The sequence below is a fragment of the Moschus berezovskii genome, chromosome 1 (genome assembly GCF_049115385.1).
Source record: "Moschus berezovskii isolate FMDL1 chromosome 1, NW_MosBer_1.0, whole genome shotgun sequence".
Lineage (NCBI taxonomy): Eukaryota > Metazoa > Chordata > Mammalia > Artiodactyla > Moschidae > Moschus > Moschus berezovskii.
The window spans coordinates 90047136-90072093 of record NC_142460.1 but is presented as its reverse complement, the minus strand read 5'-3'; the positions used below and the strand labels follow the sequence as shown (position 1 = coordinate 90072093).

The 24958-nt window shown below is 45.1% G+C and overlaps 1 protein-coding gene and 1 pseudogene across 16 annotated transcripts in view; one reads left to right on the top strand and one right to left on the bottom strand.

Annotated features, from left to right (window-relative positions):
- The window catches only part of KALRN (kalirin RhoGEF kinase), a 671338-nt gene that overhangs the window by 638128 nt on the left and 8252 nt on the right, over positions 1 to 24958 (bottom strand). The gene's annotated exons all lie outside the window — the stretch shown is intronic.
- On the top strand, positions 23045 to 24781 carry LOC129537459 (protein Red pseudogene; annotated as a pseudogene).

Sequence of the window (24958 nt, the reverse complement as noted above, 5' to 3'; positions counted from 1 at the left end):
ATCTCCCCAATTGAGCTACAGCTGCACTGCAGCCACGGCTGTAAGCGCAGACAGCACGCATGGGACACGGCACTGCTTACATCACTGTGAGCAGCTCCAGGAAAAGGATTGGGGGGGTTCCTGAAGAGGCAGCTGGGGTCCCCCTGGGGTGAGTACTCTCCAGGAGGAGGTAACTGGCAAGCTTCGCTCCAGGTCTTTGCCTCTGTCACTCTTGTCCCGAAAACAACATGTGTGCAGCTCAAGTGGCGTCAGGTGGGAAGGGGAGGCCAGGCTGGGTCGCTCCAGGTACCAATGGCCACTTCTGAGAGTCTAGATGCCAACCAAAGGCAGTCCTGATAATATACACCCGTTCCCTTCCTCAGGGCCCAGCCGATCAGCTCCTAATCAGATGCCCTCTCTGGTCACCCTCTCAAAAACCTTCAGGTCTTCTCCCACCCAAGGTGGGCAGCATGTGTGGACGGAGGGTTGACAAGGAGAACAGGTCACCATTACTGTTTCTTTTTGTCCTACTTCCAACCTCTCTGATGAAGGAGAAAGATGAGGAAGAGAGAAGTAGAAGAGTTCAGAGAAGAGGGCATCAGCTAAGTCTGCCTGCACACTGCTCAGGAGCCAAAGTCCTTAACTCACCTCTAAACACCAAAATGTATATCCTGCCTATAACGGGCTGCCAGTGGAATCACAGCTTTTATCACACTGATATTTTTTTAAAAGTCTCTTGCTATCTCTCAGCAGTTTAAACTCCTTCTTGTCCTTTAAGGCTTAATCAAAATCACCCCCTGAATCTGACATCCTCATCTATGCCTCCTTAGCATCCTGTGATGACCTGACTGCAGGATGTATCATGATGAGCTGTAATTATCTGTTTCCTTGGTCGTCTCCTCTGCTAGACTTCAAGCTCCTGAGGCTAAAACCACGTCTTGTTTATCTCTGTACCCTCAATCCTTAACACAAAGCCTGTCACATATCAGTCATTTAGTACGTGCTGGTCAAATGAATTCTAGCACTTCTCCCCAAACCGCCTTCTGGGTATTGCTAACGGCACGAGAGTGTTTTTCTTTATTTTCTCTTTACTTAAAAAAAAAATCCCCAGTTGCGTCTCAGTAGCTCACCCGATAATCAAAGTAACTGGAAAACACCATGCATCCTGAAAACTGAGTCTGTGTATATAGAGAAGTGAGCCTGCCCCTTATCAGTGTTCTGTATGCCAATTCTTTTATACCATGACTCCTGAAGGTTTCGCCCAGCTTTTTTTGATCCCTGCTATACCAAAGTCAGTGCTTTACGTATGGTACACCCACAAGAAATGCTTGTTGAAATAACCTGATGGTGTCCATCATTCAAACTCCCTAGAGAAGTTGACCATCTGCCAAATATAGCTACAGTGTGTTTGAATTATGTTAAATAGTCAACAAAGTTCGGGCAAGGAAGAAAATTGCCAATCCCTCCTGGAAGTGAGCAGAGAGAAGGACTTTCTTGCTTTCAAAATGTCCAAACATCTTGTTCTAAATACTGACATCTGTTTGCCTCCAGCTTGCTGCTACCAATGTTTGCCAACTGGCCAAGAATATCTGTGGTTTTACCAACCATCTTCCCCTATCACATCACTTCCTTCAGGAGATGGCAATTTCACAGGCACTAGGGTGAAGCACTATGTGGGCACCAAGGGCAGATATTCACCCCCAACGCGGAGGTGATGCTACTGCCTCTGCACCCTGGACAAACCTGCTATCAAATGTCCCACTGGCTCGTCCCTCTAGGAAGGCACCGGCAGTGCCATCACCCCAACACAGTCCCCACTGCCCTCCCCTCCTTTGTTTCTCTTCCCATTGCCCTCTTAAATCACGTGTCATCTGGCTGCCAATGACACCTTTAAAGACATTAAACCCTCATTTCAAATACATGAGTCCTCCTAGAGGCAGACTGACCGGCCTCCTGTGTTTGGCAACCACTTCCATGCTCTTCTTTCCTGGGGTCCTCCCCTTGACCTCTCCTAGCTCTCCTTCTGCCTCTCCAACTCTCCGTGGCTGTCTTATGGGCTCCTCAGTCCCTCCCACCCTCTAAATCTGAGCTGTCCTGAAGTCGTCCATTTAGTTCTCTCCTTGTGCAGCCAGAGACTCCAACTCCTGGCAAGGCTCCCTGCCTTGCACAGAAGCACCTCCTCACACTGAAATGCATGGCAGCCTTTCTCCTTCACATCCCTCAGAGTCCCAGTCCTACATCAGGCACTCCCAAATGCAAAGCTCAACCCTCTTTCTACACCTTTAGCCCCACACATCCAGTATGTTCCAGACAACTGCGTTCTACCCACCTACTGTCTCCATACCTTCAACATCACCCCTCTCCGAATCAGCACCCTTTCCAAACATCCCCCTTTCTTCCACTGTGCCTCCATTTTCCTAAGGCACCAAGGAAGTGTACAATGTCAAAAAAATTAGAGAGAGAAAATAATGAGAAGCAGTAGAGATTTATCCTTAGAAAGTAACAGGGTAGTATTAGCACCTACACTGGACACAGAGGTTCAAGACGTGGATTTCTAGGATTCACTCCCAGATTCCACTTCAAGAAGTCTGGGCTGGGGCCCAGGAATCTGCATTTAATTTTTTTTTTTTTTTTGGCTGCACTGGGTCTTATTGTGTAAGGGCTTTCTAGAGCACAGGGTCTAGAGCTTGGGCTTCAACAATGTCCCCAAGTGATTCTGATACAAATAATCATAAGTCACATTCTGGAAAAAAACTGGGTCTCAGCAGCTGGGTACAGGATAAAGATGACAGGGCTAAAAATGTGTAAATGCCCAAAGGTGACTTTAAATAGAAGCAATAAACTGTTACAAGGCTCTGTTGCATAGGGATTTCTACTAAAACCATAGAACCGGGATACACTGCAGAAATTATCCAGTCTCACCCCTTCATTTAACAAAGAAAAACTGAAGCTCAGAGGAGGTTAATTACCTACCCAAGGCCACACAAGTCTAAGGCAGCATGCTTAACATGACAAAGGCTGTCTTTTCTCCACAGAAATAAACAAAATAAATATCCCCATGCATGCACACACACACAAGCTTAAAATGGTACTCTCCAAATTTTAACCTGCAAATGAATTACATGAGGCTTTTAATATGCAGAGTCTGATTCAGCAACTCGGGGTGGTGGAGGTGGGGGGGTTGGGGGGGGAGGCGGAGGGTGGGGTGGGTAGCTTGAGACCCTGTATTTCTAACCCCAGGTGATGCTGATGCTGCTGGTTCACAATCCACCCTTTGAGGAGCAAGGTCTTAGAAAGTGAAATAACTGCCCTTCTGTTCTAAATAAATGGTCTATTTCTCTATAGTAAACACTTGTGCCACAGAAAGCTGAGCACCTCCGATTTCCTCGGCCACGCTGTGTGAAGGGAATGGACTTGCTACATCACTGCTTCCGGATCCAGGCCACTAATCACCTGTTGACAGCCAGCAGGGGTGGAACTCAGACCAAAGCAGGACTCACGAGCCTCCAGCTGCAGCCCTGTTACCAAAACATCCATGGTGAAAAATGTGATGAGATGACAAAAATTTTTCAAGGACATTAAAAGATTTAGCCGTGCACTTTTCTTGAAATAACAGTTAGAAAATTAGGAGATTATTTCATTTTGAAGAAAACTTCCCAATTAAAAATAAATGTCCTTGTCTGGAAATACATGTAGAACCAAACAAATGGTTTTGTCTGGAATCAGGAAATAAAGATGCACTTGGGCACCATTACTGTGACCAAAACTGAATGACACCCGGAAGAAGAACGGCCTCCTGGCTCAGAGGCGCTGGGAGTGCCGAGCACCACAACGTCTGACCTCACACCTCGGCTCCATCACTGACATGGCACAGGATGCTGAGCAAGTCATTTAAGCTCAGTTTCCTCATCTGCAAAATGGGATTATGATGAGCATTTCGTGAGTTCCTACAGGAAAGTAGGAAAGAAAGGACAAGAAAGCACTTAGCATGATGCCTGAAACGTGATGAGCATTCGGTACAAACTGGCTGTAAATATTTCCAGAGGCGTGAGCACAGCCAAAGAACCACCATTTAGTGAATTCCTCAACACCGAGGAATTCAGCTTCATCAGTCACAAGGCAGAACTGTCTACTATACCTGCCTCCCCGAGGCTTAGAGGTCTTCTCTGGAGAAAGACACACATACAAAACTTACTGGCTCAGTCTTTTCCATCCATCTTGAGACATACCAAGTGCAAGCAGCGTGCCCTGTGACAGGGGCAAGTGTCATCAGTGGCTGTGTCTGGGTACCCATTACCCACTTAGGAATCCTATCATCGGCAAAGCCACCTTGGGGGTATGCAGTCACAAAGGGTCCTACACTGAGAAGGCCCTGTGCTTGGGATTTAATGTTCTGTGGTCACTGTCTCAAAATTCTTCATAATTCAATCTTAGAATATGTGTTGTCTAAGGGAAAGCTGATGGGGAAAGGGAGAACTCAGCAGGGGGCTGAGGCCCAGGCTTACACACAGTCTACTTTAAGCCACCTTCCAGAGGTGGGTTCTCAGGGTCCCATTCCCCCACGCTCTAGGGCGCCAGGTCTTGTCGGCCGCTCCATCCCTGTCCCATGGCAGAAACCTGGACACGAATAGGCTAGGGGGGTGAGGGTCAGGCACAAACACTCCCAACATCTCAAGGCAGAACATGGCAGCCATTCCTCCCCTGAACTGGCCACACCACAGCAAGCTCAGAGGGTAATTGGAAGGAGCAAGCCTCTCTTCTAGCTACAGTCCAGGTAGCCAGCATGCCCCTGTACTTTCACTACCCTTGGTGGTGGCCTGTCCGCTCTGGGTTAAAGCAGTGGGCCCATGGGAAGGGGAGACGCCTGGCTCAACTTCTCTGCCCCTGGCCAAGCGACTGACAGAAGGGGGATCCCAGCAGTCCAGAGGCCACATGCACCAAGTTACAGGGGAGGGGGCCTGGCACCAGTAAGGGTCTGCACGGCCCCCTGAGTATCCTGTGCTAAGGGAGCACATCATTAAATAGAAATTTAAAACATCATGACAGGTCAAGAGAGACACCATGGGAGAAAGGAAAGGCTTTATATTTTAACAACTACAATAGCACTTTTTCCGTTTTTGAACAAGAGACTTAGAATTTTCATTTTGCACCTTGCCTTGTAAATTAGGTACCTGGTCCTGACCATCAGCCTCCAGCCCCACCCCGACTCACCTACTTGGTGCTATTTTCATCTCACCCTCATCTCACACTGAGGGAGCAAGACCCAGCCCTTCTTGTGAAAGGAATCCCTGATAGGATAGGTACCAATCAGCCTCAAGAATGGTCAGCAATGCTAATGGAGAATGGAAAAGAAGAGTCCCTGAGAATCAAGGCCACCTAGATGCAAAGGAATTCCCAGGAGATGCCATCTGGCAAACTAGAGAATGACGAGGTTGAGGAGATAAAAGGATTAACATCACCCCCAGAAAAGATTTCCCAACATTTATACCATCATTCCCATGGCTCCCAAACTGTGTATCCAAGATACCTTGGGACACCATAGCAAATTCATAGGGCTCCATGGGATATTTAATTTTTTGAAGGAAATACATCACTGCTTGACACCCGTCAGACACCACATGAGCTACTAGCACAGGACTGTTCTCAATTACAGCATTGAGTTACACTTCATTCCTTTTGATGACATCGTATCTTTGCAAAACTAGATGTGGGGCAGTTGCTATGAAAAAAGCAAGCGCAGCACAAAAATAAATACAGAACGGGAAATGAAGAAAGTAATATCCAAACTGATTCCAAGTTCTGAGTTGTGCAGTGCCCAAAAGGGACATCCATCTCAGTAATGAGTAACCAAGGCTATTTAAGAATGAAATAAAAAAATACTTTCCTTTCCATTTACGTGTATTACTTTTTCAAATGGCTACTACATTGTTAGGACACAAATACTTATTAAGTTTTTTGGACCTAAATATTTAATAAACAGATCTATGAAGTCCTTGCTTGGCCTAGGGGTGCCATGAAAAAAATAGTGAGATGTTACAGAAGCATGAGCCGAGAAAGTTTGGGAGCCTCTGCACTATACAACTCCTTTCTTTCACATAGTGAAAGTCTCTGAAAGGAGAGGATAAGGGTGAGGATTATGAAGTACACATACCCAGTGAAACCAGAGCTAGACTCAGCCAGGTATACACCAACAACTGACCCAGGGACATCTCTCTCATTACATTTGAAGAGGCTACTCCCAAAGTTCAAAAAAATTGTTTAATATTTATTAATTTATTGGCCATGCTTCACAGCATGTGGGATCTTAGTTCCATGACCAGTGATTGAACCTGAGTCCCCTGCAGTGGAAGCACAGTCAACCACTGGACCACCAAGAAATTCCCCCAAAGTTCAAAATTAAATGTGGACGCTAAAAAATAAAACACAGTAAATCTAGACCCTTTCATCTTCAGCCTGGAGGATGGATAGTCCAATGTGGAAAGGTTGAAGGAGATGTTAAATCCACAGGTGAAGGATGCAAAGACAGATACCACAGGAAAGCTCATTTAATTGGGCTGGATCAATTCCAGTAAGAAATCCCAGAGAAACCCAACTGCAGGTCAAGGTTATGAAGCCTGCAGTGCTGAGCCAGGCCACAGATAAGGCTGAAGTTCTCTGGCACCACAGGGAGATGGGTAACTTCAAAACGTTCAAACTTGAGAGGGTAGGAAAAAAAAATAATAACTGAGAGAAGAGTCTGGATCAAAAAGCAATCAAGGACTTCTATATTGGCAGAATAAAAGCTTGAAAATAAATGGGACTCTTCAGGTCACAACCTGTTTTATTTGTGGCCAGAAAGAATATCCGGCCCACCTATCGAAATGAGTTAACCTCACCCAAGACTTCAGGAACACAAAGATGTGGCAGCAGCCAAAGAGACAGAAGAAGACATATAGGTGGCTCTGTTACCATGAAATGAAGGAGGAATTTACATATAGAAGACCCTCCAAGGCTAAAGGATAATGCTCTGTGGGGAATTTGGATGGCTTGTGTCTCACTTTCTTAATACTGTCAGATGGCTTGAATCACATAACCCCAGGCTTACGGAATAAGCCTGGGTCCCAGCAGGCGCTTTGAATAGAGAGGACATTTGTGAGCCTCACAAACAGCAGAACCTCCTGGGCTGACCTGATGCAGAGAGAGGTATAGGGATGGGAACTGATGACATCAAGAAGTATGTCCCAGCCAAGTGCTCTCAGTGGGCTCCTCCTGCTTGAGAGCTGGTGCCTGCATATCCAGGGGACAGGGCCAGAGCCAGGTGAGTCCTCAATCAATGAGGACTGATGCAGTGAGGACGCACATACTCTCTCCGGCTGCCCCTTCAGCTCCTGCAGGTGCCCTGGAGACTGGTGGATCTTTCCCTACTCTCCTTGACTGACTTTATTCCATTTTACCTTCTTGGCTGTTACCTACCTTTCTTGTCTCCGGCCCTTTGCTGTCCTTGGGGGTGCATTCCAACCTGACCACCCTCCCTTGTCAGTCTAGAAACTTTGAGAAATTTCTTGACCTTTAAATCTTAGTTGTTATTTCCCAGTTTCTCATCCTCAGCCCAGTTTCCAGAAAAGCCATACCATCTGAAGACAGAGGAGCAGAATAGGGAGTGCAATGGGGGCAGCTCTAAGAAAAAGAACAGGATATGGGGCTTTCCTGGTGGCTTAGCTGGTAAAGAACCACCTGCCTATGCAAGAGAGCAAGAGACATGAATTCAGTCTCTGAGTCGGGAAGATCCTCTGGAGGAGGACATGGTAACCTGCTCCAGTATTCTTGCCTGGAAAATTCCATGGACAGAGGAACCTGGCGGGCTACAGTCCATTCGGTCCCAAAATGTTGGACACGACTGATCTTGCACACACTCATGGTCCTAGAGGCTCGATCTCCGGAGCAAGAAGCACTCTGAGGATGACCCTCCCTGCCAACTCTTCACCAAGCCACATGTGTTAAAGGATAAATCAGTGGAAGTTAGAGAGTTCCCTCTACTAGGAAGGGAAAGGATCTTTCAGGGCCAGCCAAGACACAACTCTCTGGGGAAGAAGATTTGCCAAATATCTAATTTAAAGAAGTTGGAGGCTCTGAAAAAATTCACAAAATTTTTTTCTCCTTTCAAAAATCCTCTTTACACACAGGAGAGAAAACAAATCATGTTTTAAGAGTAGTTGTTATATATAGATTATTGGTATCCCAAAACTGTTGACTGCACTTTCTTGGGAAGTGTATAAATATTTGGCGGGTCTCATAAAAGTATGAGCTAAGGATACTATAACTGGCTCAGAATTTATCATGACTGGCAAGATTGGGAGTTTGTCATTGCTAAATTTCTAATGGCTGGGGACAGATATCAGCCAATTTATTCTGAATCTTGTGTGTCACATGTGAAAAAGGGATTTTCTCCCCAATTCACCCTCCTAAGGCAATCTTTAAAGGACTGGCATTTTCTTAGAGCTAAGATAAGCAGAGGAGAAACCTCCCCTAAAGAACATTCTCAAAGAGACCTTAAAGACTTTCAAAATGACAATCATCCATCTCAGCACCCTTAGTCTCCACTGAAGAAACTCAAGCCCAGAGAGGTGAGTGTCCTGCCCAAGATCACAGTGCAAGCCAGCACAGAGCTGACAGCAGCAAATAGCTCTCCCAACCCCAGACATGCCTCTCTGTACCACAGGGCAGCCATCACTGTGCCATAAGCCAGCCAGAAGGCTTGTGAAGATCCCTTCTAACACCCAAAGCTAGGCCAACTTCCGCTGAGACACAGTTTGGGGGAGTCCTCCTACCCCCCCCCAAAAAAAAAAGATGTGTGTGTATGCTCAGTCGTGTCTGACTCTTTGTGACTCCATGGACTCTAGCCCACCAGGCTCCTCTGTCCATGGAATTTTCCAGGAAAGAATACTGGAACCGGTTGCTATTTCCTACTCCAGGAGATCTTCCCAACCCAGGGTCTGAAATCTACATCTCTTCTATCTCCTGTATTGGCAAGCAGATTATTTACCAACTGTGCCACCTGGGAAGCCAGATGATCATATATAAGTTTCATTTCAAGGACTGAGCAGTGCCTGGAAAGTGTAGCTTCAACCACACAACACTCATGACATGCAAGGCAAGGGGCTGCAGAAGGTTAAAAGACCCTGAAGTAGAGGATGAAAAACAGAGGGTTAAAAGTCCTGACACTTAAAGAGATAAACTGCCTCCTTTGTTCTTAACCTCCACAAAGGCTCTCCAGGAATTCACAAGGCTCTCTCATTTAAGCTGATGTATGGGGAGATCAAATTCAATTCAACAACCCAGAAATGGAAAAGTCCCAGAGAAAAAAACCTCAGTAGTGCATACATTGAGGGTCCAGGAAGGGATGAATAGACTGTGTACCTGGATGCAGAATCATTTAAGTGTAGAAGAACTGAAGAGTCTTAGCATGGAAAAAAGTGACACCCACCAGAGTGCTTGATTGAATCCTAAAAGGATTGGCCTTCTGCTCTACCGTAAAGAGGTTTAGAGTAGGATTTGATGCTGCCACCCCTGCTGTCAGATCCAGACAAATCTAGAGTTCTAAGACCCAGGACACCTAAGGTAGCACATGATCACACACCTGGCTATGGGTCTGTCAGAGAGGACCTTAGCTTGGATCTACCTTGTTCTTTGTCATGAGGACAGTTAAAACCTAAGGAGAAATCACAAACATGCTTATTCAATACCTACTGTGGTGCTAGATGGAATAGTTAGGGAGGTCTGAAAATTATCTCTATGCATTACAAGTCAAATTAAGTCTTCTAAACAAGCTAGATCAGTCAGTCAGTTCAGTCGCTCAGTCGTGTCCGACTCTTTGCGACCCCATGAATCACAGCACGCCAGGCCTCCCTATCCATCACCAACTCCCGGAGTTCACTCAAACTCATGTCCATCGAGTTGGTGATGCCATCCAGCCATCTCATTCTCTGTCGTCCCCTTCTCCTCCTGCCCCCAATTCCTCCCAGCATCAGAGTCTTTTCCAGTGAGTCAACTCTTCGCATGAGGTGGCCAAAGTATTGCAGTTTCAGCTTTAGCATCAGTCCTTCCAATGAACACCCAGGATTGATCTCCTTTAGGATGGACTGGTTGGATCTCCTTGCAGTCCAAGGGACTCTCAAGAGTCTTCTCCAGCACCACAGTTTAAAAGCATCAATTCTTCGGCGCTCAGCTTTCTCCACAGTCCAACTCTCATATCCATACATGACCACGGGAAAAACCATAGCCTTGACTAGATGGACCTTCGTTGACAAAGTAATGTCTCTGCTTTTTAATATGCTGTCTAGGTTGGTCATAACTTTCCTTCCAAGGAGTAAGCGTCTTTTAATTTCATGGCTGCAATCAGCATCCGCAGTGATTTTGGAGCCCAAAAAAATAAAGTCTGACACTGTTTCCACTGTTTCCCCATCTATTTCCCATGAAGTGATGGGACCAGAGGCCATGATCTATGTTTTCTGAATGCTGAGCTTCAAGCCAACTTTTTCACTCTCCTCTTTCACTTTCATCAAGAGGCTTTTGAGTTCCTCTTCACTTTCTGCCATAAGGGTGGTGTCATCTGCATATCTGAGGTTATTGATATTTCTCCCGGCCCTCTTGATTCCAGCTTATGCTTCTTCCAGCCCAGCGTTCCTCATGATGTACTCTGCATATAAGTTAAATAAGCAGGGTGACAATACACAACCTTGACGTACTCCTTTTCCTATTTGGAACCAGGTAGAACTAAACAAACGAGGTAGAACAACTGAATGGCTGTAAGAGCTTAGTAATTGAGCCAAAGCAAAGAGAATAACTTAGATGATCTCCTCTTGGATTCAAGAGACATACTGAGAGGCATCAGGGAAAGGGCAGAGGAAGGTTTTAGCTAACAGCAGCAGACTTCGGTAAACCCTGAACCCTTCAGTAGCCCAGTGGTCCTGGCTCAAAAATCAGACATTACAGTCACATTCTATGAGAATTTTTGTTTTTGTTTAGTCACTCAGTCATGTCTGACTCTTTTGCAACCCATGGACTGTAGCCCACCAGGCTCCTCTGTCCTTGGGATTCTCCAGGCAACAGTACTGGAGTGGGTTGCCATCTTCTTCTCCAGGGGATCTTCCCAACCCAAGGACTGAACCCACCTCTCCTGTACTGCAGACAGATTCTTTACCACTGAGCCACCTTGGAAGCCCATTCAATGAGAATTATAGAGAACTCAATTGTATAACCAAGTCTGGACTGTGCCTCTGCTAGAAGTGAGGCACTATGGAGTCTGTCAGGAACTGCTAAAACTCATTTCTGTTACCAATTTATATAAAAGCTTTTGGCAAATAAAATTCACATCCCACCACCCTCCCCCAAAAGTAACTGTAATACCAAATAATATGGAAATTTAGCACTTTTACCCTTTGGGATGAGAAATTCATTAGCCTTCTTCTTAAAGTTCCAAAGGTCCTGAGGTTAATGGTTAACTGAATGAGCTAAGATATTTGCCATAACCCCACTAATTAAAGAGCTACATTCAACTAGACTACAGACAAGAGACTCCTAGAGAAACTTTGGCTAGACCTACTGATAATCATAACCCACGAGATTTATCTTAAAGTTAGTAAGTGCTAAGCAGGACATCCAGAATTCCATATTATAGGAAAAGAATACACATCTATTCTTAGGGAGACTTCATCACATACTCACAAAGCTCATACTGACAAGAAACTAATTAGTTCATCGGTGGACAGTACATTCTAGACCAGCCTGCTGTTCACAAGTCAGTAAATCAATGGTTCCAACTGTGGGAAAGATAATCTGAAAATCCCTGGTCTGGTGTCTGGACTCAGTCAGGCACAGTGTGGAAGGCCAGCTATCTGGCACCATGAATCTAGGGGCCACCTGTTAGGAAAGTCCTGAGGGGTATATTCTGAGGGTTCTCCAAAGCCTGCAGGGAAACACCAGGACTGGGGCAGAAAAGAAGACCACCCCAAAGGTCTTTGATGCTTGCACACACTCGGGCAGAGAATGATAGCACATTCTCCATTTGCTTCCAGAGGCTTCTGCAACCTTTTAGATAAAGCAGTAACGGGAAGATGGGGCATAGAAGAGGAAATGCTACCATGGCTGATGCTGAAAAGATTCAAGCCTCTCATAGGCAGCCATCTCTACCTAGTCTCGTTTTCTTGTTCCCTAGGAACAGTTGCAAAGCATGCTGGGAAGGGTAGCTTAAGCATCCAGGTGCAGGTTCTGTGGGTTCCCTAGACCAATTCTTGACCCAAACCCAACTTTATTCGTCTATGTGAGCTTGCATTTGGCTAGAGGCCTGGGGATTTCCCCATTTTGCACATGGCAGACACTCTTCCTAGGAAGGAAAAAAATTAATTTTACATAAGCAATCAATCCCACTGGAATGTTTGCGCACACTGAGCCAAGCAGAAATGGATCCTAAAGGGAGTACTTCTGGGAGGTGATGGGAATTTTAATGTTGAAAAATGATACTGTGTCAAGAACCAAGTATGATGGAGGAAGCACACACATTTGTATCCAAAGCTGAGTAACACACACACATGCACATGGCACATATATACACATAGGCAAGTACACTCACCGTCCTTATGGGGAAAGACATCTGGGTGTATAATTGTCCAGGCTTCCATCACTCTGTTTATTTTTTGTATTCAAAAGGTTTTAAGAGATTGAAGAATACAGCAGTGTTAAACCCCTTTAAAACAGAAAGCTAGAGAAGCGTGTGAAATGTTCCTATGATTCCAGTGTGATTCCTGAGGTGGCAGGCTTGGTGAAAACACCCACCACCTCTAATTCCCCATGGTCCCACAAAACCCTCTGCCTTTGCCAGGAATTTCCTCCCTACCCTGTCAACCCTGGATAATGAGAACATCTTCCAAATAAATTCAAGCATCTCCTACTCTATGACCACCACCACCACATCTGTCAAAATAGGCTTCACCATGCTCTTGTTTATGTCCTTGAATTCTGCTAGTGTAGTCATATCATATACTTGGGATGTTTCAATGTACTTAAAAAAAACTCTAATGTTTCCCTCTATCAAAATGTGAGTTCTCTGAAGGTCTAAAGAATGTGAGGGAAATAAAATGGAGTTCTGGGAAGAAGGAAATGTAGCAGAAAGCCAAGACAGTAGTTCAATTACCCAGTGCCTCCTCTTGAGATGATGTGGTTGGGCTGGGTTTGCACATGCCTTGGGGAAATGAAAACTTTGGATTGCTTTCACCATCTTCTCTAGGTGACTCAAAGGAAAAGTTCAAGGACATGAGCTGGCAGGAATATCATTCAGTCAGTCCTCCTAGTGCCTTGAGAGAGCTGGCAGAACAGCTCTGAGGGATCCTGGTAAAGGAATTCTCAAAGGTGCTCATACACATCCCTAATGACAGACTTGGGGTCCAAAGGAACAGACTGAGAAGTGTAGGCTTTTCAACACAGACCCAGAAGTCCCAGAAACAGGGCTCCTCTTTCAAAAGGTTCTAAGGACCAAAACAGTTTTAAGTTACTGCTGACCACCAGTTGATTCTCAGGGCAATTAAGAGCCCTTGATCACCAAGCAAGGATGTGGGGTCACCTGTGAGCTCTGGCCTCAGGGGTCTGACCAAGCAGTCTAGAGATGCTCAGACAAAAGGCCTCAGAAGGATGGAAAGCCTTCAGGGAACTTTGGTATAAAGGTCCTGAGACTACTTACTTCCTGATTTCCATCCCTGCTGGCATTACTGGGGTCTAGTTAGCTCAGAATGTTAAAGATGGAAGATGCTTTTGAGACCACCTCACTCACCTCCCACATCAGTCTTAGAAAGGGAAAGGGGTTTACCACCCTCATCAATCAAAACGCTGGGCTCTGGATGACCAGCCTATCACTCTTTCCACTTGAACCTAAACACCTGACACCACCATTTGCCTGTTTTGTTAGTTTTTCCTGGACTGTCTGGTTTGCCAGTCTCCCAGTTTCTGCCACCTTTACCGGGAATAGAGTTCTCACTCACCCTGGTCAAATGAGAAAGAATGCTCACAGCTACTAAGGCTACTCAAGCCCCAGAGCCCTGGAGCCAAGAACAGTACATAAAACACTGAAGTCTTCCTGTGTTAAAAGCAGCAGAAGAGTTTTGGTTAAAGAAAACAGACAATAAACAACTCCATGGCAAAAGACTCAAAGCAACAGTCCCAATCTGGACTTCATTTTTCTACCTATTTATGATGTATTTAAATTAATCTTATTTCTATAAAATACACATTCATGAAAACCTAGGGTGATGTTAAAGGAATTAGCTTTACTTGGAAAAAGCAAAACTGACTGCAACTTGTCATTTTAGGAGGCTGAAGAGACTCAGAAAGCAGATCCTAGCAAGGTAAGAGGGAATCCAGATCCATTAGAGGCCCCTAATTCAAATGTTAGTCATACACACCAGACAGAAATGCAGGCATCAGCAGAGTAGCTCTGTGAGTAATCCATCACCACCCATCACCCTCCTAAAGCTGGGAGCCCCCTGAAGACAGAGACTGTGCGATACTCCCCTCAGTACACCACAGTGCACGGAATGTAAGAAGTGCTTACTAAGTGCTTGCTGAGAGAATCAACAATGCCTCGTTCACACGCTTATGTGCACATACACACGTACATGTATGTAGACAGAATCCCAGTGAAGACAGTCTTAGAATTAAGCCCCATTTCTAAACCTTTTTCCCCCAAAACTATTATTTTAACTCGGGTAACACTGTTCAAAATACAATGTATTTTTCTCTTTTGCATGTCCTTACGTATATTTAACCTCCTCCTTACTCTATCAGAAGCATCTACTTGCCTCAGGGAAGTTCAGGATAGTTGTAGCAGCAGGCAAAGAGATAGTGGTCATGTTTAGCTGTTGACATCCTGGGGAGGACTTTTTTTAGTGTTCAGCTTGAATTCTCGACACATTCTTGTGGGAATCAACACATCAAGATCCAAAATGGGTGGACCTGACCAGGGAGATCACTTCAAAACAGAGGTAAATAGTACTCAAGATATCACATTAGGGAGCTTCTTGCTACAAGAGAAGGAGAGGAAGGCCTTTTCCTCAAGTATCAGAGGAATGTAGCAAAAATCCAGTCTAGGAAATCAGACACCAGGGTCTCAACTTCCTCCCATATGCCACCTCAAGGCCCAACCAGAGTTTGGGGTGAAAGGGGGCAGCTTTAGAACATAACACCTCAACAGGTGTGAAGGAACCCTCAGGCCACTCCTGAAGTGGCTGCAGGCCTCTAGGACAACAGCTGTCATTCAGTCCTGTACCCTGATCCACATGGTGTGATGGGAAGAAACAGCACTGGCCTAGTGGGTATATAGTTAGACAAGCCAGGCATAGAGGTTCTGACTTTTCACAGTTGGTACTGAGTGAGCTGGGGATCCGCATATTTCTTCATTCCCTGATGATGGAACTCAGAGATGCTTAGAGAGCCAGTGACCTGAGCAGGTAGAGCCCTGGTGTTGGGACTAGGAGGCTGCCATGCACGGGGACTCTGACCCCACAGATAAACAGTCAGGACATGAATGTTACTGCTTGGTATCAGACAATATCCCAGCAAAAAAACACAAGTACAGGGATCAGATCAGACCAGTCCCGTCCCTATGAGGCAAAGACCAGGGGAATCCAACCATCAAACCATGACTCCAAGTACCCCTCTCCCCCTACCCCCACCGCTATCACAAGTTCACAAGGGCACCTCTACAGACCCAGATCAAGAGAAGTGGGAGAATAGGAGAAAATCCAAATGAATGGGAAATTTACCTGTAAGAAACAGTCATCTAAAAAGACCAATCCAGAAGAAGAAAAAAAAAAAAACACATGACATACTACAAACTAGCCAAGCTGAGGTGGAGGGAGATCAGCTCCACATTAGAAAAATTTTAAAGCTACATTTTCTTTGCACATTTGGGTGATAAGGAATGTGCAACTGAGCTGCAGTGTCACCCATCAGAGAAAAGCCCAGTCATTCTGGATGAGCCACTCTTCCACTCAGACACACATGTCTCTTTTCCAAAAGCAAATGCAACATATCATGAAACATTTCACTCCAGCCCTGGTGCAGCCAATTCCCTACCAGACATGAAAAAATGTACAGTCCTCAAAGGAGGTACAGCTGTCATTGCCATCTAAGTCCTTTGGCTCAGCTTTCAACCACTCTCAAAACCAAGGGAGACCCCAGAGAAAGGCAGCAGAAAAAATCCCTTTTCATTGACTCAGCAATTTTATTTGTCCAGAGTATTTTCCTCCTATTATCTCTCTTTATTTTATATTGCTCCTATGATGTATGGCAGGGCAAGTATGTTTACCTCTCTCTTCAGATGAGGAAAGACAGGTCCCATCTGTAAAAACAGACATTTTAACTGGCTTGGCAAAGTCACAGAGATAATTAGTTGTGGGTAGAATTGGAAACCAAGGTCTCCTGAATCACATCCTTAGATTCTTCTAGCCAAACACAAACTATGGCTTTTGCACACACAACCTAAAGCACTTCCATACCTGTGGTATTGGAATTAACTTTCACTCAAACCCACAAAACACACGTGGCTTTTTTTGGCTAATTGTGACTGCAAATCTGGCTCCTAAGTCACTTAAATGCATACAGCAAAAGAAGCCAAGAATGGCCTCTACCATTTATTTAAATGTCATTAATAAAAGCGTCAGTGAACACTGCACAGAAAGTTAGCCTCCAGAGAACAGGACTGGCTGTTCTCCCTCCTTCCTGAGAATAAAAGCAGACGAAGCATCCTGATCCTATGGTTGTCCTGCCGTCACCTCTGAAAGAGATTAAATAATGGGTGATGCTCTTGCTACTCTTTGGACCAAATAATGTTCCAGAACAAACACTGGTCCTCAGAAAACCTGGGTTATAAATGTCCACCATTAAGAGAATGGTTAAATAAAATGTGGCACATCCACACAACTGAATGTGACACAGCTCTTCAAACAAATGAGGTAGAACATATGCATTGACATGGAAAAATGTCCACAATTACAAAGTGATAAAAACAAATTGCAGAATAAAAGGGATAGCATAATTCTCTTTTTTTGTCAAAATATGAAAGAAAGCTATGCATTTGTGATAAATACATACTTGCATATGTAACAGGTACCTACGTCAGTCGAACTGATCTTAACATCAGGGGAAAGGAGGGAAAAAGAGCATTCACTTTTAAACATCCTGAAACCATCCTGTACTTTCATTTTGTGTAACTATTTCTTACAAAAGTATCAATGCCTTTACTCCTCCAGACAACAGACACATCCCCTGTCTTCTTTCATTACCCATATAGAGAGTATTAGCTTACGAATGTCTCACTTTGCTCAATAGATACGTGTATACTGATATATCATACATTTAAACTAACTGGCGGAAATGGTTTCATTTAGGAAAAAGTCTAAATGTCTAAATAAATGCTCTAGGAAAGTATATCGGAAACCAAATCTCTCTAAACAAAACCTTGTTTACCACCTACTTAAATTATCTTTTAACTTATAAACAATAAGCACATAAGAAATGAATCAATGAATGAGTGAAATTCCCTTTCCGATTGACTTCCAATGAGCCATTTTCCCCTGTATCAATCTTCTCCTAACCCAAAAAGACTATAAACTCTTCAGGGACAAGAGCCATTTGTTACTCACCTTTAGTAACTGGCATAATACTGGGCACATCGTAGACAGTCAATATTGTTTAGTTGATCCATTTGAATGTTTGAACTTCCCTATGTGGATATGAAATTAAAAGAGGCTTGCTCCTTGGAAGAAAAGCTATGATCAACTTAGACAGCATTTTAAAAAGCAGAGATGCTACTTTGCTGACAAAGGTCCATATAGTCAAAGCTATGGTTTTTCCAGTAGTCATGTATAGATGTGAGCTGGACCATAAAGAAGGCTGAACTTTTGAACTGTGGTGTTGGAGAAGATGCTTGAGAATCCCTTGGACTGCAAGGAGATCAAACCAGTCAATCCTAAAGGAAATCAACCCTGAATGTTCACTGGAAGGACTGATACTGAATCTCCAGTACTTTGGCCACCTGATGCGAAGAACTGACTCACTAGTAAAGACCCTGATGCTGGGAAAGATTGAGGGCAGGAGGAGAAGGGGACAACAGAGGATGAGATGGTTGGATGGCATCACCGACTCAATGGACATGAGTTTGAGCAATCTCCAGGAGATGGTGAAGGACATGGAAGCCTGGGGTGCTGCAGTCCATGGAGTCACAAAGAGTCGGACATGACTGAGCAAATGAACAACAACAATGTGTATTTTTGCAAAAGAGGGGTGCTTCGTTAGTTTTCCAGCGCCTATGGGATATTTGTAAGCGATAAAAGATCCCCTCTAATTAATCCAGAATAAGCAACAAATGTTCACTATATTTCACAGTAAATATTGATTTCAAAGGTCTTTTTGTTTAAGGTAGAATTGCCTGTCTACACAAAACAGATTCATTTCCTTAGCGCAATGTTTCATTATAAAACTCCCAAATGACCTGCACACCAATAAATAGCTCTTATAAAAAGAAAAAAATTCAAGCCAACAAATACTAATCAAGCAAGTATACGCAAGGCACTATGTTAATGGTGAGAAGACGACACATAAGTCCAAAGCAAAAGGTAGAGCCTACTTGGGGAAACCAGACATGACCATTTTCCAAGGTGGGGGGCTTCCAAAACGTCTTGGAGTCATTGATGTTGAGTAAAGTTCTGGAAAGAAACGAACGTACAAACAGGTCTAGTGTACAGCTCACCTCCACCTTGGACATCTCATCTCGCCAAATAAGGACTCAAGAATCCCCTATTTTCACCTCTACTCAAGAGGCACCAGGGCTGAGTGAGATGCAGAAGTCTGCATACCTAGCTCACTCTGAATTCAACTGGACAGATCATTCTTTAAAGCAATTCTCACCCATTCTCCAGAGAATGGATCCAATCCATCTCCTCTCTTCATGGGATCTCAGCACCCCGCAGTCCTTCAGATGATCTTGGATCCCATTCACAGAGAACAAAGAAGTCAGTCTTCTTAATAGCTTAATAAGGACCTTACCATCTGACCTGAAAACCTCCTGGTCTTTCCCCACAGCCACAGAGGAAGAGGTGCCCCTCCATCCCAGAGATAACCTCTGCCTGGGAACCTCATGCTTCCCTGACTTCTGAGGAAGGTAGTGCCCACTCCGATACCCACACACATACCACTTTCCATCACCCTTTCAGTGTCTTCCACTATTTCCTCCCGCGATTTTTTTCTCAAACACTCAAAGATTTTTCTCTCTCTTTAAAGCAAACAAACAAAACTTCACTGGACCTGGTAACTTTATAAAAAATGTATTGAAGTGCAATTTGCATGCATAAAACTCCATATATAAGTCTACAACTCACTGAAAGCTCACAAACAGATCACACCATACCTATGATCAAGAAACAAGACAACCAGTACTCCCAAAATGCCCCTTCAGTTACCACTGCGTTATTTTCCTTACTTTTATTAGCAAACCTCCTCAACAATGGTCTCTTCATTTTTACCATCTCCTCAGCTATTTCAGAATAAGCATCCCCTCTTCCATGAATCCCCCCCACACCCATGCAGATGAGGCTGTTGATCCTTCCTCTCTGTTCTCAATGTACAGCATGCAATCCTTTGTTTATGTGTCAGGTGACTCCACCAGTCACCCTCCATGTCAGAAAGATGATTTCTAACTTGCTGGTATGGCCTCAGCCTGGCACTTAATTAGGTTCATAGCTGGTGTTTGACACTTGAATATGAATGAACGCAAGAATGAATGAAAAGATCCACTCACTGAAATCTAGTGTTTGCTGAAACTGATCAGTCTCTGTCCAGTTCTCATCAAAAGTAATCATGATATTTAGCTGTCAAAATGCAATGGCAAGGATCATGAAGAATGACTTGAAAATTATACCGTTCCAATCACTGGTTAAGCATTCTCTTTATATCCAAATATTTGAGCCTATTATGTGCCAATGGCCTGGGGTACAGAGACAACATCTTGCACCCACCCTTCGAATGAAAGCTGTGACATCACTCCCAATGGCACTCTGTCTTTCCATGGCCACAGACCCAACATGGAGTCCTGCCAATCTTTCCCCTTAACTGCTCCTGAAGATACTCCCCCCTCTTCCCACAATCTCCTTTCCAGAAGAGTAACAAGTCAGAGACAGGAATCCCCCAGGAGCCCCAGACCCCTCCCCCTAGCCCCCTTTTGTCACATCCAATTAACCATCTGCCATTCTCCTGGGCCTCTCTCTAGGCCCACTGTCCAGCTGCCAACTGAACACTGTGCTTCCCCACCCCCATACCTCACAGATGCCCATTATCCCTGGGCTACAGGGTAAGAGTATAGCCACATTCCCAGTCCCTGCCTGCCATGCCCTGGAATAACTAACTGCAAGCTTAAAAATCACGTCCCTACCTATGTGGAAAGAAGGAAGGAAAGGAGAGAGGGAGGGAAGGGGGGAAGGAGAAGGGAAAGGAGGGAGGAAAGATGGGGAGGGTATCACAGGGGAGGGGAGTGGACAGGATGAAGCCACTGAAGCATAATTTGGAAATTCTAACCAGTAATATGATACTATATGCAATATAGTCTTACTAGTAACATATATAGTCATATTCTATTATATATAGTCATATTCTATTACCAGAAGTATGATCCCATTTCTATTACTAATTACAATATGAACATAACTATCACAATCTATAGCTACCAAATCAAGTGATCCTGATAGGTAAGGTTTCTTTATTTTTTACCCATTTTACACATAAGGAAACTGAATCTCAGGAAGTCTGTACCTTGTACAAGACACACAGTAAGTTCCCGTTCTAAGACTCTCTGATTCTGAAACTAAGCCACACCTACGGAAATTTCCACCTCCTCCTACTCCAGGGAATAGAAACCCAGTCCCCCAGAGTCCACCTTTTGGTAATAGGATCCATAGGATCCCCTGGATTCCTACTCCGTCCCCTAGAGTGCCATATAACATGCCTCTCTAGACGACAGTTCTTGGGTCTGCCCCCGAAATGAGAGCTGAAGGGAGGGCTTTGGGGCCAAAGAAATGGGTGTGCTCACTGGCATGGTCCTCTGGTATGACGCGTTCCTCTTCATGGAGAATAGGCAAGAGGCTCCTCCATGACCCCTGTCTGCTTCCTCTTTGTTGGAGAGCCTCTAGAGGCATTAAGGAAACAGAAAAGTCAGATCAGGTCAGTCCCTAACAGAGACAGCACCCGATGACCAGGCAGGAACCCTCCTCAGGAAGCTGCCCCAATAACTTCTTGCCGGAATCCTCCTCCTCTGTCCTCTCCTCATTTATCCTCCACTGCCTCCCCCGCAAATCCCTCCACCCCCTGCTCCCCCAACAACTTGCCTTTCTGACTCACACTCTGTAGGAAGTGATTCTACAGACCCCTCTAGAGCCTGGAGCAGGTCCCACCTCAACCTGCAGAAGAAAGGCACAAGTACTTCTAAAAGGATTGCTATTTTGGGACCTCCCTGTCTAATTTCTCTGCCCAAGCAGCCTTTTAGAGCCACGCCAACCCAGCTCACCCACTTCACAGCTGTCCTCAGCTTGCACTATCCACCCCAAGCACAGGACCACAAACCCCTGATTCCTCAAGCCAGGCAATGCTCTCTCTGTTGGGCTTACTGACCAGGCATATGGTGCCCTCATCTGAGCTGCTGGCCAGCTGACTACTTTACTGAGGTCTTCCTTCCCCCAGTCTCCTCCTCTGGCCCGAGGCTCACCCCCAGCTAACCTGGAGATCCACCCCAACATGTTCATCCAGGATCTTCTTCCTTCAACTGCTCCTCTTTTCCAAATATTCATTCCCTTCCCCAAGCCTGCCTTCTCCCTCCTCCCCATTCCTAGGTATTCACAGATCTTCTCTACCTAAAAAAAGCCTCCCCTCAACTCTGCTACCCATCTCCAACTACTTTATTATTTTTAACCTTCCCTTCACAGCCAAACTTTTCCAAAGAGTCATCTATATGCACTCCCACCACTTCCTCCCCATCCACTCAACTCCCTATTCCCCTTGAAATTTTAATTCCACCTCCCATACACAAGTGAATGTTATTTCAAAGGTTACCAGTGATCTCCCAGTTTCCAGAACCCAGAAGGCTTGTTCAGTTCCCCTCTCCCTCAGCCTCTCTGCAGCACTAGATCCTGTCGATGGTCGGATTATTTCCAAGTCCTGCTGTTTCCTGGTTCTTCTCCAGCCCTTCACTCGGGTCTACAGCTCTGTCCTTGGCCCTCTGCCCTTAAGTCTATATACGCTTTTCATTTATTATCTCGTCTATTCTGATAGCTCCAGCCACAACTTCTTACGGATATCTCCCAAATCTATATTTCCGTCTCTGGCCTCCCTCCAAAGCTCCAGACTCCCTCCGCTATCCGCCTACTGAATCAACACCTCCCTAAGCTATTTCACTGACACCTGAAAAGCAACATGTCCTAAAGAAAGTTCCCAAATCCTCCCTCTCCTCTGCCTCCCCACAGCTGCTCCTCCTCTCTCTGAACTCCTGATTTTCATTTAGGGTACTTCCATCCTCCCTGTTACCCAACTAAGCTTTGAAGTCATCTTTGAGACCTGCCTCTTCCTTAACACCTCCACATCCAAGTTACCAAGTCCTATAGACATTACCTCCATGAGTTTCCTCATAGCCACCCCTGCCTCCCCGTTTCAACTCTGCCATCTCAAGTTCAGACCCTCCTAACCTTTCACAGTGGTCTCCCAATCCAGCTCTGGTTACCAGTTCCTCCCCTGTTGCAACTGACCCTCTGTAGGGCAGCCAGATTTATCTTCCTGATGACATTAGCACCCCGATCAGAATTTGCAGTGGCTCCTGAAAGCAAACTGAAGAAAGACCATACTCTTTGGCCTGTCATTCAAAGCCTGTGGTTATCTAAGAGTCCAGTAAATGTTTAATAAATGAAGCAATCAATCAACTTGGTCCCCATCCCCTTCTTTGCTCTCCCATTGATCCTCCACCTGAATCCTCTGAGTCATATAAACTGGACCACTGGTTGTTACCGGATCCTCAGTTGTTGTTGGGGCTGAAACACCGTGGGCAAAATGCCGGAGCGAGATAGCAAGCCGTTCTCCAACCCCTTGGCTCTAGATGGCCACGATGTGGACGATCCTCACTCCTTCCACCAATCAAAACTCACTAATGAAGACGACTGAACTGAACTGAATGAAGACCAGGAAACTTCTCACGACCCCAAGGGCTGCACCTACCTCTGCACCACCCTCTAAGTCACGTCACCATGAGATGCCAAGGGAGTACAATGAGGATGAAGATCCAGCTGCACGAAGGAGAAAAAAGAAAAGTTATTATGCCAAGCTTCACCAACAAGAAATTGAGAGAGAGAGAGAGAACTAGTAGAGAAGTACCGGGACCGTGCCAAAGAATGGCGGGATGGCGTGAACAAAGATTATGAGGAAACGGAACTGATCAGCACCACGGCTAACTACAGGGCTGTGGGCCCCACTGCAGAGGTGGACAAATCAGCTTCAGAGAAAAGAAGACAGTTGATCCAGGAGTCTAAATTCTTGGGTGGTGACATGGAACACACCCATTTGGTGAAAGCCTTGGATTTTGCTCTGCTTCAAAAGGTACGAGCTGAAATTGCCAGCAAAGAGAAAGAGGAGGAAGAAATGATGGAAAAGCCCCAGAAGGAAACTAAGAAAGATGAGGATCCTGAAAATAAAACTGAATTTAAAACACGTTTGGGCCGAAATGTTTACTGCATGCTCTTCAAGAGCAAAGCGTATGAGCGGAATGAGCGGTTTCTTCCAGGCCGCATGGCCTAATGTGGTAGACCTGAATGATGAGTATGCCGACACAGACATCCCCACTACTCTTATCCGCAGCAAAGCTGATTGCCCCACCATGGAGGCCCAGACCACACTGACTACAAATGACATTGTCATCAGTAAGCTCACCCAGATCCTTTCCTACCTGAGGCAGCGTACCCGCAACAAGAAGCTCAAAAAGAAAGATAAAGGGAAAATGGAAGAGAAGAAACCCCCGGAAGCTGACATGAATATATCTGAAGATATTGGGGATTATGTGCCCTCCACAACCAAGACTCCTCGAGACAAGGAGCGGGAGAGATACCGGGAACGGGAGCGTGATCGGGAGAGAGACAGACACCGTGACAGGGAACGGGACCGAGGAGGAGAAGAAGAGAAGAAGCAGCACAGCTGCTTTGAGAAGCCAAAAGTGGACGATGAGCCCATGGGTGTTGACAAAGGACCCGGATCTGCCAAGGAGTTGATCAAGTCCATCAATGAAAAGTTTGCTGGATCTGCCGGCTGGGAAGGCACTGAATCGCTGAAGAAGCCAGAGGACAAGAAGCAGCTGGGAGATTTCTTTGGCATGTCCAATAGCTATGCTGAGTGCTATCCAGCCACGATGGATGACATGGCTGTGGACAGTGATGAGGAGGTGGATTATAGCAAAATGGACCAGGGTAACAAGAAAGGTCCTTTAGGCTGCTGGGACTTTGACACCCAGGAGGCATATAGCCAGTATATGAACAACAAGGAGGCTTTGCCCAAAGCTGCATTCCAATATAGCATCAAGATGTCTGAAGGGCGGAAAACCAGGCACTTCAAGGAAACCAATGACAAAGCAGAGCTTGATTGCCAGTGGAAAAAGATTAGTGTGATCACTGAGAAGAGGAAGAAGATGGAAGCCAATGGAGTTGAAGTGAAAAAACCAAAATACTAAAATCTCTGGTTCCAACTCCAAGAATAATCTCCACAAGGATTTAGTCCCCACTGCTTGCTTTATACAATTCCAAAAAAAAGTTGATTCTTTTTGTGTGTGTGAATGTATACACATTTTATTGTATAATGTTTTGATCCCATTAAAGTTGGTTAACCTGCAAAAAAAATAAACTGGACCACTGACTATCCCCAAATATGCCATGGATGG